The 20,124-nt window shown below is 40.4% G+C and overlaps 1 non-coding gene across 1 annotated transcript; it reads right to left on the minus strand.

Moving 5' to 3' along the window:
- Positions 1 to 9,605: 9,605 nt before the first annotated feature.
- On the minus strand, positions 9,606 to 9,679 carry Trnat-ugu. Its single transcript has one exon. It is a non-coding gene; the product is annotated as a tRNA-Thr (tRNA).
- Between the last annotated feature and the right edge of the window lie 10,445 nt (positions 9,680 to 20,124).

The raw sequence follows: 20,124 nt of genomic DNA on the forward strand, positions 1-20,124 counted from the left end.
AAGTCTCCGAAGTGCTGTCAATTCGAAAGACTTGCACCAGGCGAACGGTCTACTGGAAGGGATGCACTAGCCACACGGCATTTCCATTTCGTTTTCGATTTCTTCATATCCCTCGGTATTACTAGTTGAAATGTATCGTAGAACTTGCAAACGCCCTAAAGGCTCCACTGCGTTGAAACAGCGGATGGCAACTCGGTGCAAGTCTTAGAGATCCATCACTTTTTTTATAGATCAATACTTAAAAAAAAAAAATTGACGCTTCTCGCCAGTTTCAGCTTCCGTCGTAAACTTACAAGCTGTCTGCTAAGAATAGTGTTGTGAATAGCACTTATCTCTTGTCTGGATTGACGGCGAGCTGCTATTTCCACTCGATGCCGATAAAGATTCCTACGTGAAGCTGGTTTCACTGACACACATGCATACATATTAACTCAGCTTACTTATTTTCTTTTACGCGATCAGGCGCTGCAACAAATTTTCTTCTCAATCTTCTTCTATCCATCGCTGCCATCCGCCATACGTCCACATCTAACGCTGAATGTTGCAGTTCTTTAGGGAGGCCATCCCTGTACCTCTTCCTTGGCCTTCCATTGGGTCCCCTACTTCTGGTGATGGAATCAGTAGCTTCCATAGCCACCTGTCGTCATCCTTCCGAGCGACATGTCCAGCGCACCGTAGTCATTTGCCTCTGACGATTACTGCTGTACTGGGATCTTGGTGCAATTCATCTAACTCAATGGCCATTCACCCGTGTTTGCGTCCGACACTGACAAAGATCTCCCACAGCACTTTTTCTTATATACGAGAGGTTTTTGAAAAGACCTGTTAGCTGTACGTCTCACAGCCATATTCTGAATCTTTTATTATACATAATAACCGACTACCTTTTACAATCAGTGGGTCCTAAAATTATTACAATGGTTTTTTGCCGCTAGTTAACAATGAACTAGAAGTTGTATAGATTGCAATGGGCAATGTACATTTCCATTGATATTTGTCTGCATCCTCTACACTACCTGCAGCGTTACAGATGTACCAGTCGGATATAAACCTACTTTGCACGGACTTGCCCACAGATCTAATGCCGGTGAGTGTGCCCCTGGCACTGGGCAGGCCCAAGATGTCTTGACTATTCGCTGCAGGTTCCTATTGTTTATTTCCTTATGTCTAAATCCTAATTACTAGAAAAACCTAATCTACGTCAAATCCGGTGCGTTGTCTAATTCGATGTTATTGTACTCCACTGCCCCTGCTTCTGGACGTGGCGGATGTCAACTGTAACGGCAATCGATCTATCCACACCCAGGCGGTATGTGATTGGGGTAAGGGATACATTTTATTATTTGTCGTTAATTACGGTTGTCCCTCAGATATTTCAAGAGAACGTTTTGTGATACCTCGTTAGCAAGGTTGTTTAGTACTTGAAATGTATCCTCATGTTCTAGCAGGGCAAAAGTGTCGTGGTTCGGTAGTTGCTGTCTCAGTGCAGCTGCTACATCAATGTATAGGGGTCACTCGTACGCCACATGGTCGGGGGTACCCTCCGGTGGACCAAAACTGCACGAATGGGTACTCTTCTCCCAAACCGACACAGATATTCGGGTGGGACTCATGAACAGTCCTGTTGTTGGCTTAAAAGTATCCCAAACCTACATTTGGTAGGAATTGGAAAGTTCTTCGGCCGGTCTCATCGGCTTTCCATGCTTCCTGCCACAGCTCCTCACCCTTTTTCTTGATTATATCCTTATCCCGAGCCCGAATGCTCTGAATATCCCCGATTTTCCCGATCTCTTCCTTCTTCGCCCAGAACCATGCTGCCTGTTCCTAATTTGGATATCAAGGGGGCAAAGCTCCATTATTACCAACAAGGCCCCACCCGGAGACGTCCTGTAGGCCACAACTGACCTCAATAACAGCCATATACTACCTTAGATTGGATAAGGGTTTGCGTAGCGGAATCTTAATCCGTCTACTCGGTGGAACTGGATGATATCCGGGAATATGTTACCGGAGGTCTTCCAGTCGTACACAGGAAGTTGGACGTCACATGGCATGAGGTCAGCGTGACAATAGCGCCGAGTGTGCCTGACCCCCGCAACACGAGGCAGTTTCAAGGACGGTAAAAACAGTGAGGGTCAATCTGCGAACAATTACTTTGCATTTTAGTGTTGTTCTTCATTACAAAATGGTCCGGAAACAACATTTGGACGACTTCACATGAGGAAGAATCATCGGGACACTGGAGGTAGTGTGACGAGTGAAGCCCAGGAGTTTGGTATTTCTCACAGCATTGTTTCACACGCGAGAGGTGGCAACATTTAATGCATCCACGAACACTGTCGAACATGGTCATTTTGGTGGTCCAGGCGTCTACACCGGTCCGTTACTCGAACCTCCTTGTCGCGAGAGGTCGCCTTAACCGCTTCAGCTATCTGTTCACGCCTCCCGGACCTACTCAAACCACCACATGTCACAGTGTCCACGTATTATGTTGGCACACCTTTCGTGAGATTCCCACATAAGGAGAGACAATTGCGGTAAATCCTGGTTAGACTCCGAGTCCGGCACACATTTTCATATCTCATTTATCAGTTGTGCCGCTGATGTATAATCACATTCGCAATTTGTGAATGCATTTCTCCCCTATAATACGGCTGGAGATCGTCGGCATTGTCTGTCCTTTCGGATATGCACACACGTCAGAACGATTCTGTACAGTACTATTGAGACGCTATGAAATACAGACATAGTCAACCGGTATTCAGTGTAATAATTATGTCATTTTCGTTCGTCTCATTGCGTATTTATTTCAGCTACCTTCTGTAGCGTACTGTGGCTGTTCTTTTTATCCGTGGTCAAAGTTTCATCAAGCTGTGTTACTTGGCAATAACGCAACATGTGAAAGTTATTTTCGTCCTTAACTTTTGCGCACTAGTGTATCAGATAAACTCACAAGCAAACTTTGAAGGCACCTTGTTATTAGTCGTTGCATTGGAGTCATTGCCTGGGTAAATATGCTTATATATGGCATGGTGCCTGTTCACTACAGCCTTCACGCAACGAAAAGAAGCTGGCTGAAAATACCACAATTACGTTAACAGGAAGTCGCCAATGTAACTACATACATAGAAGTTTATCACATTACATTCACAATACTGACGCTTTTAGCAAAGCATTAGCACACTGTTACAAACATCAATACGTTTAATACGCTTTTGTTAACGTGCACAAACAGTTCACCTAAAATATAACTGCAACTTAAATTTGTGGACAGAAGAGTTCCATGAACACTACTAATTACGAACACTGCACACCAACTTGCCTGTACACCAATACTTAATCTCCATTAAGAATACAGAGGAAGTGAATACAACGAAGTCTCCGCTCGAAGTGACCTATACCTCGTTTCCGTGGGAAGTAAGAAAGAATCGTGCAAAGGTGGAGCGTTCTGCTAGGTGAGGACTTCACAAGAAGTGCCGCCCATCTCACAGTGGCCGTGCTTCAACGTGTCCTCCTACATGTACTGTTTATTTTTAGGTTTTGATTCTCTTAAATTCTTGTATTTTTGTATCAGTGTGTCTTTTCTCGATCTTAAGATTGTAGTTATCTCTTATAATTTTAATTGTGATTGTTGTGTTTCGCCTGTTTTCTGATTTGCTGAGCTCGCATTTGACACGCATTCTTTGCTAGCCATCCCCCCAGAAAGAACTGGTGGGTGTCGATCCTGTTCGTTGACAGCCAACGGAAATAATGTTCTGGCCTTCGGTGATCTGTTCAAATAATATGCGGTATCTTTGGTCTCCAATGTGTTACCCCTCTTTCGCTGCCGCAGCCCAGCACAGGACAAAGAACCCAACGCACAAAACCCAAATGCCTAGCGTCTTTAATTTATTTTTAATAGTTGCACGGGTGGATCATAACGTTACAAGTTTCAGGTGGGTTTGAAGTTACTTTGATGTCACAATGTGCCACTGAAATATTGTCAATATACAGAATAAAATCGCTGTGAATGTAAGTTCCTGTTATTACAACACGGTAAAACAAAAACATCACCGACGTTTCGACCGTCTGTGGTGCCTCTTCAGGGCAACTAAACTGAAGATGGTCTTCCCTTGATACGGTCATATTTCGGTTGTCAGGTGGCTACCGTTATCACATTCTATTATGGATTGCGCAGATTGAAGCTGTGATGTGGAAGCTGTACGGGGCGTTTATTTATTTATGTAGTCTACAGCAGCATCATCAGGGACGATGAACACTGAGGATGGCTAGAAGCTACCCAGGGTCTGGCTGCCAGCGATTCCAGTCCAACGGCCCGCTTGTTTTCGCCAGCCACCAGCCCTACATGCCCCGCGTTCAACAATCTAAACAAGCGACCATAAGAGTAATGTCGTATGGAACCGACACCTCCCTGAAGGAAAATGCTACCTCTGCCAATTCGCTATTGCCCATCAGTCGCTTGCTAGAGTAGCGCAGGCAATAGCTTACTGTACAGTGGCCCCCGACCCCCACCGCTACGGACAAATACATTCTTCACTTCATACTAGACGTGGTTAGTCACCAAATAAAGCAGTATATAGACCATCCCTAGAATTTTCATGAAGAGAGGACTGTAGCAAAGCCGATAGCAATGTCGGTAATATAGTTGTTTAAGTTTTACAGCGACGCAGCCAAAAAGCAAAAGTTGTTTTATTCCAATTGTCACTGGCCCTGGAAACCTGCGAACGTAGCACCTGTTGGCAGTGTATAGCGAATCGCCAACAATAAAACTTGACAGCCCACCCCGGGACCTTTTGGTGAACGACTATGCTGACAAGTCTTTATGTCATACGATACCAGATTTGATAAAACGGCTTAGATCGCAACATTCGAGGAGCCGCTGTGTATGAGAGGGACTTTGGGGGTATCGCGATTACTGTGCCTCGGGGTGGCATATCGTCTGAGCGTGAGGGTGAGGGGGGAGGAGGTGGGAGGGAAGGTGGGAGTAGGGCGGGGGAGGGGGGGGGGGGCGGCGGCAGGTCCGTGCCGGAGTGGCGCGTCGCGGGCGTCTCCGTAATCCCATCTGTCGCTCGGCCTGCCGGCTGCGAGGGGAGGAAGAAGAACGGGGAAAAAGGGTTAAAACTTGGGGGAGGCCGCTGCCTGCGTAAGGGGAGCGCGCACCGGCTTATAGCGTCTTCTTAAATGGAAAAGATTATCCGAGGCGAGTGTCCGATCAATACCAGTAATGCCCGCGGCCCTTGGCCTCGACGCTTCGCGGCCTGCCTCTCGTTCTGTGTATGCCTCGAGTCAAACGGTGGCCGTCTCTTACCGAGGCACTCCGCCAGCGTATCCAGGCATACGTGTAGCTTTCTGCATTCCTGCGGGGATCCAGGAACAGCAACAGCCGTCCAGGACAACGGCAAGTAGCTGAGAATGTTGGGCTTGATCGTGTTTAGGGACAACAGTCGTTCATCGTTTTCTACCTCACACAATATTTCAGGTGAGCCGACGAGGTGGAAAACGATGACTAACTGCCATTTCGAAAATTTGAAGGTAAAGGTAAGGCAAAGGTAAAGGTAAAGTTTAAAATTCCGGCCCTAGACAGGCCGATAGGGTCCGATCGACCGCCGTGCCATCTTCTTCCGGTAGTATCATTCGTTGCAATATAGAGGGGTATTTGGTCAGCTCGCTTCACTCCCGTTTGTTGTCGGATTTCTTGAGCTTTCAACCGCTACTAATCAGTCAAGTAGCTTCACAGCTAGTCTCATGAGGCTATCGTGTATGTATGTGTGTGTGTGAAATCTTATGGGACTTAACTGCTAAGGTCATCAGTCCCTAAGCTTACACACTACTTAAGCTAAATTATCCTAAGGACAAACACACGCACCATGCCCGAGGGAGGACTCAAGCCTCCGCCTGGACCAGCTGCACAGTCCATGACTGCAGCGCCTTAGACCGCTCGTATCGTGTATTTAGTTCGCTGGGATAATTTCAAGATTCACCTTATACTCTGTTCTTTACAGTCGATTTTCTTCTTAATTAAGCACATTGGTAACAAAAACTGATCTCCTCTTCCAGGAGACTAACCCGGACAATGATCTCAATTCTGTAAAGAAGAGAGTATATAAAATCCTTCAGGTATGTCGTATTTAGCTATGGAAACTCTTCGATGACTAGATCCCGAAGAGTGAAAACTTGTGGATATGTTGACTGTTACGTCTTGTGGCACTACAAATGAAGCCAGCCTCGCCACGTGCCGAGACGCGTAAGAGACCTCTCGCATATGAGCTAATAAGATAGACTCAAAGTAATTACATATTTATTTCTGCTGAATATTGATCTTCTCGTTACAATCAAATTTCTGATGTATTGCATTTTACTAATAATTTTATTTCTATGCATGTATAATGTTACAGGCAATTGGCCCCTCAAGGAAAAATAAGAATAAACATAGCAAGATGCCGTACATACTGCAGAACCATATCCCAGAATCATATCTATGTTCAACAACCCTCGCAATCTGCTGAAAATGTTAGTGGTTCCTTCTTCACCAAGAGGTGTCTTGACAGAGAAAACGTCGTTCGTGTCAGTTGTCGCCTACACAGGACGGGCAACTCCTGAAGAACGAAGGCGTTACCTCCTTCCTAAGTCCCAGCAGGCAGAACTTGGCAGTTGATCATCTCAGCAACTGGTAGGAGACGTATTTTTGAGGTCAGGAGCCTACTGAGTGTCCGTCATTCCGGCTGGCTGGAGTGGCCGAGCGGTTCTAGGCACTACAGTCTGGAACCTCTCGACCGATACGGTCGCAGGTTCGAATCCTGCCTCGGGCATGGATGTGTGTGATGTCCTTAGGTTAGTTAGGTTTAAGTAGTTCTAAGTTCTAGGGGACTGATGACCTCAGAAGTTAAGTCCCATAGTGCTCAGAGCCATTTGAACCATTTTTTGTACGGCATTCCGAGGTCACAAAACTCCAGGTTCAAAAATGGTTCAAATGGCTCTGAGCACTATGGGACTCAACTGCTGAGGTCATTAGTCCCCTAGAATTTAGAACTAGTTAAACCTAACTAACCTAAGGACATCACAAACATCCATGCCCGAGGCAGGATTCGAACCTGCGACCGTAGCGGTCTTGCGGTTCCAGACTGCAGCGCCTTTAACCGCACGGCCACTTTTTTTTTTTTTTTTTTTTTTTTTAATATCATTTTTTTCGCTATTGTTCGTTGTAGCTGCTCTGGGCGGACGTCGTAAGACATCCGTTCAAGTTCGTTGTTGATCGATTAACTCAGTTTTTTTTATTACAGAGGGCAGCTAACCCTCTGACCGAACACGCTGAGCTACCGTGCCGGCTAGTCACTTCGGCCGGCACAAAACTCCAGGACTCGACCGCTTTAGCTCCATTCTACAAGTTCGAGCACTAGCGTGTGCAGGTTTTGAAGGCGCCAACGGTTACCACATTCGGCTCCAGGTACTTGCCGTCCATAGTCTCGTTACAATTTTGTGTTCATTACTTTGGAGAGAGATGCGTAATGACGCCCGCGATAAAGTGCCACAGTTTCGAGGCGGCGGTGAAAGCAACTGTTTCGAACAGCAGCATTAAAGCAGTCGGCTGGATGTCGCAAGCGACCTTCTACATCGCTGTATTGTGAGAAGACAACACAATCACAACTTTTTGTTGCTTTGAGTGAACTTCCATGAGTGCAGGTCTCTCTGCATTGTACCGGAAGTCTTCCCCCCAAAAAGTATCTGAAGTGCTTAAATTTATCTTCTAGGGTATCAGCACGCTCTCCGCCAATCTGTAACTATCACTTGTTTAGCAATGTACTAACAACGCCATCTTTATTTAAGTGTTAGCCTTTCTTTATGGCTACCTGAAGAGAATTCTCGGCTGCACCCGTACAAGCTGTTTCTCGGCATTCTGAAAGTTACTTACTTAACATGTGAATATTTTAACGAAAACCTTTTTAATTGCGTGTTGTAAATCGGTATTAGTTACTTAATGTACCACTTTAGAACTCAATGAAAGCACAGATGCGTACGTTTGACTTACGCCTTAGACACTGAGACCAGGTATCATAATTAATTTTCCCAGCTACGGGGCACAACGAGGAGGCACTCTCATTCGTCTCACTTAAAAGGGCACCATCAGCACCATTCATCATGGATTTTGATAAGTTTTCGGTATATTGTCGTGCCTCGATTGCGGCTTTCCAAGCGACGGCCACAAGCATCCGAGAAAATCGATGTTGCCGTTTTCTGCGTGCCGTCTACAATAAAGCGCCAAAGAAATTGGTATAGGTATGCGTATTCAAATACAGAGATACGCAAACAGGCACAATACAGCGCTCCGGTCGGCACCGCCTATATAAGATAACAAGTGTGTGACGCAGTTATCAGATTGGCTACTGCTGCTACAATGGGAGGTTATCATTTTAGTGAGTTTCAACGTAGTGTTGTAGTCGACGCACAAGCTATGAGACACAGCATCTCAGGAATATGGTAAAACATCAGGTCCCGACATCGCTGTGGCCAGAAAAAGATCCTGCAAGAACGGGAGCAAAGACGACTGAAAACTACTGTTCAGCGTGACGTAAGTGAAACCCTTCCGCAAATTGCTGCAGATTTCAGTGCTGAGCCATTAACAAATGTCGGCGTGCGAGCCATTCAACGAAACCCCATCGATATGGGCTTTCAGAGCCGGAGGCCCACTCGTGTACCCTTGATGACTGCACGACACAAAGCCTTACGAATCGCCGGTTCCCGTCAACACCTACATTGGACTGTTGATGACTGGAAAGATATTGATTGATCGGATGAGTCTCGTTTCAAATTCTATCGAGCGATTGGACACGTACGGCTGTAGAGACAACCTCCTGAATCCATGGACCCTGAACATCAGCAGGTGACTGTTCAAGCTGGTGGAGGCTCTGTAATGATGTAGGGCGTGTGCAGTTGGAGTGATATGGGACCCCTGATACGTCTAGATTCGACTTCACCGGTGACACGTACGTAAGCATCCTGTCTGATAACCTGCATCCATTGATATCCATTGTGCTTTCCGACGGACTAGGGCGATTCCAGCTGGACAATGCGACACCCCACAGGTCCGAATTGCTACGGGGTGGCTCCAGGAGCACTCTGCTGACTTTAAACACTTCCGCTGTTCTCCAAACATCCCAGACATGAACATTATTGAGCATATCTGGGAGGCCGTGAAACGTGATGTTCGGATGAGATCTCCACCCCCTTGTACTCTCACGGATTTACGGCCAGCCCTGCAAGATTCATGGTGTCAATTCCTTCCAACACTACTTCTGACACTAGTCTATTCCAGGCCACGTCATGTTGCTGCAGTTCTGCGTGCTCGCGGAGGCTTGTTCTTTTGGACATGTCCGAAAGAACAAATACCATTGTCCGAAAGAGCAGATACCATCTTCATATACATATATATATAAGGCTCACCGGTTGTTTGACCGTCTTCTTCTGTGCGGATGCACAAAAAGTGGCCGAACTCTTACGGGAATCGGCAGTAAAGCCGAAAGTAATGAGAAGAAATGATGACTAACTTAGACCCTCAGCTGCCGACAGGTGTTGTTGATACACCTCGATGTGGACAGCTGAAAAATGTGTGCCCCGACCGGGACTCGAACCCGGGATCTCCTGCTTACATGGCAGACGCTCAATCCAGCTGAGCCACCGAGGACACAGATGAATAGCGCGACTGCAGGGTCTTGTCCCTTGCGCGCTTCCCGTGAGACTCACATTCCCAACTGTCCACAATTCTACATATGTACTGTACCTTATAGACATTTGCCCATCCACTCATTACTCGCGCACGCTTTGGCGATTCCCGTAAGAGTTTGGGCAACTTGTGCGCGTTCGCACAGACGAAGGTAAATGGCAGGGTAGCCTTTAACGATATATATGATGACAGTAACTGTTCTCGAAAGAATAAACACTGTTGATGACTGTGCAGCTTTTCCCTGGAAGAAATGATTACTAACTGAAATCCTCAGCTGCCGACAGGTGTTGTTGATATACCTCGATGTGAACAGCTGAAAATGTGTACCCCGACCGGGACTCGAACCCGGGATCTCCTGCTTACATGGCAGACGCTCTATTCATCTGAGCAAATGCAGTCATAAACAAGAAACAAGGTGATAAAGAGCTCGAAGAACAAAAAAAAAAAAAACATTATTTAGAAATGGAGAAGAAAGCTGGACGTAATTGTTCGTCTATTTCAACTAGAATTGGTGTTAGGATAAAGAAAGCAAAAAAGAAAAGAAATTCGAAGAGCTGGTCGAAAAATTTGATGATCCAATATCTAATTTTGACATAGAAACACTGGTTGAAAAACTAAAAACATAATTTTCGTGGCGTTTTTATGATTGAGAAACTGCATGATGAGGTGAAAAATTTTGAATGTGGTATACTGAATTTAGACACTTGTAACGATGTTGACACACACTGGATTTGCTACTATAAAAACAATGACATAAAGTATGTTTTTGATTCGTTTGGTGGAATTAGCCCTAAACAGCTCGATAGCTACTTGGGAGAAAATAATCTTATCTACAATAGTGAAGGGATACAAAATTTTGATGGATTTATTTGTGGTCATGTGTTTATTTGTCTTGAAACACTTATGCATAGATTATGAATTCTACAACATTTCAAACATGCCAAGTGAACGTTTTTGGAGACAATCGTAATGGAAAATTAGCAGCAACTGAAGTAGCTAATGTAGAAGCAAGAACAGAAAATTTGCCCAAACAGATTCACAAATAAATATGAGCTATTTTTAAAGTGACCAAAACTTACATTGATTATAAAGACAGAAGATTAGTAAATATAAAAGGTCTAATAAGTGGTTATGATGATGTTACTAAACAATACTTAGAAAAAGAGTATGTTACAAAACCTGAATACACAAGTATTCTAACACAATTTAGCAATTATGTCACTAAAAACATCTTGATGAATGCATGATGCAGATTAATAAAGATGTTTATAACATAGTAACATGTCATGATCAAAATATAAAAAGCATGCACACAGATATTACATTTGCTTTAGAAAGGCGCAACAGTTTAGAAAATATGGTACATGAAAGAGAAATAATTGACCTTACTTTCATGACTAGAAGTGAACAAAAAACGCACAATTTCGAATTTGATTTCAGAATTAAAGAAATTATTGTTGTTGCTAAGAATATAAACAAAGTTTTGAAATTTGATGACTCTGAGATCACTAAAAGCTTAGCTGACAAGCTTTATGAAGTAAACAATAGCAATCAATCAATAATTGTACACCAAACAAGTTTTCTAACTGTTAGGTTAAAAGATTGTGTTAAAACTGTTCCAGTTGATGTAAAGATAATTAATTATCTGTGCTGAAATAATTAATTATTTTTATTCTTTATAAATGGAGAATCACAATCACATTTATTGTTTGAAATGTAAAATGTACACTGACACATCTCATCCTCATAGATTGACAGCAAAAATGGACAACAATGGTTTGAAGGCTATGTTCACTATGCAAAATGTAGGTGAAGGACGTTTGAGAGCTACAGAAGTCTTCAAAGCACATTCTATGTGTGAAAAAATCATTGATGAACTGCATAAGCCAATGAGAAAAAATAAAAAGAAGTAGAAATATAGCTTCTTTCGGTATTGACAATTTATGGAAAGCTTACCTAGTTGAAATAGATTCTGGAAGATGAAAGGAATTTCGAAGATAAATAGAGGATATAAGTATTTATTGACCATCAATGACATCTTTTTTAATTTGCCTGGGCCACCCCAATTAAAGATAAAACAAGCAAGAATGTGGTTGATGACACAGACAAACTGTTCATAGCTAAAAGAAAAAAAAAATAGCAGACAGACAATGGGAAAGAATTCTGTAACAAAGATTTTCAAGAGCTCATGAAAAAACGTTACATTAACCACTAGTCAACATTCACAGAGTTGAAAGCATCTGTCATCGAAAGATTCAATAGAAAAGATGTGGAAGAGATTTGCTCTTCAAGGCCGGCCAGTGTGGCTGTGTGGTTCTGGGCGCTCCTGTCTGGAACTGCGTGACTGCTACAGTCGCAGGTTCGAATCCTGCTTCTGGCATGGATGTGTGTGATGTCCTCAGGTTAGTTAGGTTTAAGTAGTTCTAACTTCTAGTGGACTGATGACCACAGATGTTAAGTCAGAACCATTTTTTGCTCTTCAAGGAAATTACAAATGGGTCGACTTAGTTAAAAATTTAGTTGATGAATAGAACAATATGAGAGATTCTACAATAAAAATGCCACCAAATTTTGTAAATAAAGAAGCTGAAAAAAATCTTGTTGAAAACTGTCTATGTGACAAATTTGCTGGAAGCTGAATCTAAATTCAAAAGTGGTGACAAAGTGAGAATAAGTAAATTGAAAGTAATTTTTGAGAAAGGATACACTGCCAACTGGTCAATAGGAATCTTTAAAATTGCAACCATCAAACATTCCAACCCAATCATGCATGAATTGAAAGATATTGATGGAAATTTGTATCAGCATGAACTACAGAAGACAAAATTTCCTGACATGTACCCGACTGAAAAAATTTTGTGAACAAAAAGAAATAGTGCATATGTTAAGTGGTTAGGATTCGATAATTCACACAACAGTTGGGTAAATAGAGACAAAATCTTCAAACACTTCTGAATTTTGCTACAACAATAAAAAACTTTTAGGATGTATTTTTTTCTAAATAAATGGAGCCAACGTCAGTTGAAGGAAGCTTAGAATCACATTCAGCACATACCAAATCAAAATTTTGTAAACATTATGACACTGGTGGCTTGATTGAAGTATTTCATTCACATAAGTATTCAAAAGATGGTTAACCATCACTGTGCAAACAGTGCATGAAGAAGAGTAGATTAGATTAGATTAGATTAGATTAATACTAGTTCCATGGATCATGAATACGATATTTCGTAATGATGTGGAACGAGTCGAATTTTCTAATACATGACATAATTAGGTTAATTTAACAACATACTTAAGTTAATATAACAACTTTATTTTTTGTGTTTTTTGTTTTTCTTTTTTATTTTCATTTTTTTTATTTTTTAAATATTTTTTTTCTTAATTTATATCTAAAAATTCCTCTATGGAGTAGAAGGAGTTGTCATTCAGAAATTCTTTTAATTTCTTCTTAAATACTTGTTGGTTATCTGTCAGACTTTTGATACTATTTGGTAAGTGACCAAAGACTTTAGTGCCAGTATAATTCACCCCTTTCTGTGCCAAAGTTAGATTTAATCTTGAATAGTGAAGATCATCCTTTCTCCTAGTATTGTAGTTATGCACACTGCTATTACTTTTGAATTGGGTTTGGTTGTTAATAACAAATTTCATAAGAGAGTATATATACTGAGAAGCTACTGTGAATATCCCTAGATCCTTGAATAAATGTCTGCAGGATGATCTTGGGTGGACTCCAGCTATTATTCTGATTACATGCTTTTATGCAAGAAATACTTTATTCCTCAGTGATGAATTCCCCCAAAATATGATGCCATATGAAAGCAATGAGTGAAAATAGGCGTAGTAAGCTAATTTACTAAGATGTTTATCACCAAAATTTGCAATGACTCTTATTGCATTAGTAGCTGAACTCAAACGTTTCAGCAGATCATCAATGTGTTTCTTCCAATTTAATCTCTCATCAATGGACACACCTAAAAATTTGGAGTATTCTACCTTAGCTATATGCTTCTGATTAAGGTCTATATTTATTAATGGCGTCATACCATTCCCTGTATGGAACTGTATGTACTGTGTCTTATCAAAATTCAGTGAGAGTCCGTTTACAAGGAACCACTTAGTAATTTTCTGAAAGACAGCATTGACAATTTCATCAGTTAATTCTCGTTTGTCAGGTGTGATTACTATACTTGTATCATCAGCAAAGAGAACTAACTTTGCCTCTTCATGAATATAGAATGGCAAGTCATTAATATATAATAAGAACAACAAAGGACCCAAGACTGACCCTTGTGGAACCCCATGCTTGATAGTTCCCCAGTTTGAGGAATGTTCTGATCTTTGGATGTTACGAGAACTACTTATTTCAACTTTCTGCACTCTTCCAGTTAGGTACGAATTAAACCATTTGTGCACTGTCCCGCTCATGCCACAATACTTGAGCTTGTCTAGCAGAATTTCATGATTTACACAATCAAAAGCCTTTGAGAGATCACAAAAAATCCCAATGGGTGTTGTTCGGTTATTCAGATCATTCAAAATTTGACTGGTGAAAGCATATATGGCATTTTCTGTTGAAAAACCTATCTGGAAACCAAACTGACATTTTGTTAGTACTTCATTTTTACAGATATGTGAAGCTACTCTTGAATACATTACTTTCTCAAAAATTTTGGATAAAGCTGTTAGAAGGGAGATTGGACGGTAATTGTTGACATCAGATCTATCCCCCTTTTTATGCAAAGGTATAACAATAGCATATTTCAGTCTATCAGGGAAAATGCCCTGTTCCAGAGAGCTATTACACAGGTGGCTGAGAATCTTACTTATCTGTTGAGAACAAGCTTTTAGTATTTTGCTGGAAATGCCATCAATTCCATGTGAGTTTTTGCTTTTAAACAAGTTTATTATTTTCCTAATTTCAGAGGGAGAAGTGGGTGAGATTTCAATTGTATCAAATTGAATAGGTATGGCCTCTTCCATTAACAGCCTAGCATCTTCTAATGAACGCCTGGATCCTACTATATCCACAACATTTAGAAAATGATTATTAAAAATATTTTCAGCTTCTGACTTTTTGTTCATAAAGTTTTCATTCAATTTGATGGTAATACTGTCTTCCTCTGCTCTTGGTTGACCTGTTTCTCTTTTAATAATATTCCAAATTGTTTTAATTTTATTATCAGAGTTGCTGATTTCAGACATGATACACATTCTCCTGGATTTTTTAATAACTTTTCTTAATATAACACAGTAGTTTTTATAATTTTTGATAGTTTCTGGGTCACTACTCTTTCTTGCTGTCAGATACATTTCCCTTTTCCGGTTACAAGATATTTTTATACCCTTAGTAAGCCATGGTTTGTTACAAGGTTTCTTACGAGTATATTTAACTATTTTCTTGGGGAAGCAGTTTTCAAATGCATTTACAAAAATGTCATGAAATAAATTATATTTTAAATTGGCATCAGGTTCACGGTACACCTAATCCCAGTCTAACTGCTATAGGCTTTCCCTGAAATTTGCAATTGTTAAATCGTTGACTGAACGTACTACTTTGGAGGACTGTTTAGTATTGCTGAATGGAGCTATGTCATATATTGTAACTAGCTGTGCACCATGATCAGAAACATCATTCTCAACAGGCTGAGCATTTATCTGGTTAAACTTATCTTGGTCTATAAAGAAGTTACCTATCAGTGAGCTGCTATCCTTTACCACCCGAGTAGGAAAATCAATAACGGGTGTCATATTGAAAGAACCGAGTAATACTTCAAGGTCATTTTTCCTATTACCCTCTTTCAGAGAATCTACATTGAAGTCCCCACAAATAATAATTTGCTTCCCCCTGTCTGACAGATAGCACAACAAGGAGTCCAAATTTTTCAGAAATAGATGAAAATTTCCTGATGGAGACCTATATACAGTTACAATTATAAATGTGTCTTTATTTAATTTAAGCTCACAGGCACATGCTTCTATATGTTTCTCTACACAAAACTTTTTTGTTTCTATACTTTTTGCACAATGATAACTTTTGACATATATGGCAACTCCTCCTTTCTCCATATTTTCTCTCATTACATGTGCAGAGAGCTTATATCCACTTACATTTACCTTATCCATATCAGGAACAAAGTGATGCTCAGACAGGCATAGTATATCTATTTCATTCTCAGCTTCTAAATCTTCTAAACAAACCAGAAGCTCATCTACTTTATTCTTTAAACTCCCAATATTTTGATGAAATATACTTACATTATTTTTAATTATGCTTTTATGAGAACCTTTCCTTATTCTAACATTTGCAGTACTCTCCTGTTTGAGTTTCTCATTGTGCTTATGCCTAGTTCCTATACCAGTGGTCACATGGTGTTCAGAGAGGCAGATTATGTCAACTGGGTTGGATGACTTTAATTCATCAATGCAGTTACCTAGGACTGAGATACAACTTGGTGGAGATAAAATTTCTGGTGATTGGTGAAAATTTATAATTGATAGCTGTGATTCGTGATCAAATGTGCTAGAATTGTGCTGTTTAATTTCTTTCCTAAAGTGAAGATTTGTTTCAATCCTGACCTCTCGTAGAACTTGACATCTTTCTGTCTTACCTATCCTAAAAAAAGGTGCTGCTCCAACACCTGTAACCACTGGTATTTTACCATTCATGGCAGTGCCTCCCCCCCCTTAAATTACCTGCTATTACCCCAGCCAGTTTCCCCTTCCCTTTCCTGTTGAGATGTAGGCCGTGCCTGGTATAGTCCCACCTACTGAGATAATCAACAGGAACCACACCAATATGAGCCCCCGCACCTGACCCAAGCAGCTGTTCCAACTCCAAATTAACTCTCCCAACAGAAGAGTTCAAATGAGGCCGGTCATGGCGTCTCAGGACAGGTACAAATTCAACATTGGTGTGTCTCGATGCCGACGCAATCTTTACCAGGTCACACTCTATACTGTACCCAGGATCTCTGTCGATGCTGTTCCCTGGCCCTCCCACAACAACCACGGTGTCTTCCCTGGTAAATCCTTTACAGAGTGCAAAACTACAACGAAAATCGAATTTCTTGTGTCTGTAGAAAAAAAGTCTCGAAATGCTACTGTATTGCTCATTTGCATCGAATTTCGATTGAAGAACATTCAAAAATATTGCTATCGTAGGCTGAAACTGAAACTAAAGCTGAATCTGAATCTGAATATGAATATGAATCTGAAGTTGAAGCCGCTGCAAAGCTGAGTACATGTCCAAAAGTGCAGAATTTGTCAAGAAATTAAAGATTTAAGTTGTTTTATATTCTACCACCATATATTGGTGGACATGTTAACAGATGTGTTCTTGCATACATGAAGAATAGAAGAGTGATGCTAGCTGATGAAAGGTTGCATTCATCTACAAAAAATGTAGAATTTGTCAAGAAATTAAAGATATAAACTCTTTTTATATTCAGCCATCATATAAAGATGGATAAGACAGGAGATGTAAAAAATGTAATCCAGCATACTGGAGGAATAAGAGGATAGCATCAGGTAAAGTAGATTGAGAGTTTATAATCATGTGATATTCACAATCGCAATGTGATGACTTGAATTGTTCAAAATGATGTCAGCTCATGGCTGACAGTAACTGTTTTTATAACTCATAGTGATGATATGGTAGTGTATCTACATGATTTTCTAATACATGTCTTTTGTTGACATGTGAACTTAATGCTTTTTTGTTGACTTCAATCGTATATATTTTGTGTTTATCACTTCGAATCGGATTTACCCTTCTACATCGTTCCCAATTGTTAAACAAACAGTCTTTATGGTCTTCCAAGATAATTGTGTTTTTACACACTTCTTGATCCCCTTAGATTTCTTCTCCATCTTATCACTAACCTTATAAGCATACATTTTTGCTCTTAAGCCACATAATTCTTCCGTAATTTTTCCGTTGCACTCATCTTTCATTTTTCCCAAAACCTTCTTGTTTACTTGTGGAGGTCCATAAATATTGTCTTTTGGATAATGACTTGTATCAAATAAGTCTATCATTGTCTTCTTATGATTGTAGAAACCTTTAATTTGTGTGTTATATATGTAACTGGCTGTATCTTGCTAGCAGAGCTCAATATTTTGTTCATATTTTGGCTTCATTATGCTGTAGTGAAAGTCATACATCAATTCTTTAGACAAATCAAGTACATTCACTACAACATTTATTGGCTTGTTAAACTCAATTTTTCTCCTATGCATGTCGATAGCTGCAAAATTTTCATGAAATATTGCTTTTCCCTTGAAGTGTGGATTAGCCACTAATTTATCGCACATTTTCGTGTTTGAAACTAACTGTATGTCAACACGATTTCTTGTATTCTCCATCGTCTTGCCGAAAACAGAAATATTCATCAGCTTGTAGAAGTCTTTCTTAAAATCGTTTATAGCTTTAGTTCTCATCTGTGTATTCAGATCTATATATTTTCTTCAGTCAAGCAGATTGCTCAAATTTTGACATTTTATGTATTTTTGGTATCATCGTCTCATGTTTTTATATGCTGCTTAAGGCTTCTTTAATGTACTATATACTAATTCTTGTCATTCAATGGAGTCAAAAATTTGCTTTCATTAGTGTTACGTACAGTCTTATTTTCGTTTGCAAGCAACAAATCTTTATTTTAATCAAGCAATTCTTTAGGATATTCAAGATCTACTTCAAAAATGTATCCATACCGAGAAGTGTTTGACATCTCACTTATTTTTATAGAATCAAAATTTTTTGCTTCATCCCATTCAAATCCGCCGTAAGACAAATATTGACTCATAGCATAGACATATAAATTGTTCACGTCCAAGTACATAAGATAATATGATGACTTGTTGACATCAAAATCCTTCATATATTTGTTGTTTGCTTTAACTTATCTATTGCAACATTGAGATATTCTTCTGTAACACCGCATGGTAAAAATTACGAATCTCTTCTTTTTCGCTTTCCCAACAGTCTGTGATTCGTTTACAGGCAATACTGTCCTCCAGAGGTACAGCGCCACAAATTTCTTCTTCAAATAATGGCTATGGTTTTTTTTTTTTTTTTTTTTTTTTTTTACCAAAGAGTGGCCTCTTTACGTGTACTAATCAGCTGCTTCTCCATCGCGTGTTATTTTGCTACCAAGTTAGCAGATTTACTTCACTTCGCCTAGAACAGCGGTAATCAACCGTTTTTATCTACCACTCACAACTGTATCTCTGGTAGTAATAATATTTTCTAACTGCCCATCTGTTCAGAAGTAATTGTGATTTTACAAAGCAAGGAATTTACTTTACTGTGTACAATCTATAGCTCAAACTTACAGGAAGTTAAAGAGTATGCCAAAAGTTACGAAATACTTTATGTCAAATTTTATGAAAACTTATGTAGGGCCTAAATAGCTTGAATCCCCAAACGCCTACCGTCCACCATGAAAACAGAAACATCCGATAGTGGGGGGAGAGGACCTTGACTACCACTGGTCTTTATTTTCGTGTTAAACTGATCGACTATCTGTATCTTATACAAATGTCGCTTCAACCTCGGTAGTCTGACGTACTTACCCATTCGACCTGGTACGAAAGATCATAACGTAACAGTAAAATAGTGTACAGTTTCCAAGCTCAGCTTAAATAAGAACACCGGTAATGATTCTTTCACCACCAGCATTCGTACTGGCTGTACCTCAAAGCTGGAAGGTGAATTTTTTTGGGGGGGAGGGGAAGGAGTGAAAGGGTGAGCAGGAAATATAGAGATTAACTTGCCGACAGTACTGAGTTTGCACAGGGCTCAGACAGACTTGGACGAGCCAGGAACATCGATGGTACAATTTTTAAGGGAAGATCCGATTCGGGGAATGTTTTGGGGAAATAAAATGAATTCAAATATAAAAGACGAGGTTTGAGTACTCTTTCGGATTAAAAATTAAGTATATTAACCTATTGCTCCAACTGGCTGTATTGTAAACATTGTGATTCGAAAACGCAGAAGTAGGCTTACCAATTGTAGAATCATTTGAATTCGTTTATCAAATTCCGTTTGTAACTTGTAATCGCTAATTCTTCCTCTTCTGTAAACACTTTACGATGAAACTAATTCCCTTTTATAATAAGGAAATTGACAATTTTAGATATGGAGACTTCTACTTGGAGATATAGCAATTAAAAAGAATCTTGTTCATTTCGTGATAGCTGTAGGATGGAGAACCGAGTCACTTGCAGGGCTGATAAACATTAGAACTCTTTTCTCCATTTACGTACCATCCTGCGTATAACAGCCAAGCTTTCCATGTGATCCCTTCCTTTATCGTTTTTTCTTTCCAGTCCTATTGCATCTCATGCCCGTCAAAAAGCTCACAGGCACATACACACACACACACACACACACACAC

Source organism: Schistocerca americana, chromosome 2 (assembly GCF_021461395.2).
Source record: "Schistocerca americana isolate TAMUIC-IGC-003095 chromosome 2, iqSchAmer2.1, whole genome shotgun sequence".
Classification (NCBI taxonomy): Eukaryota; Metazoa; Arthropoda; class Insecta; order Orthoptera; family Acrididae; genus Schistocerca; species Schistocerca americana.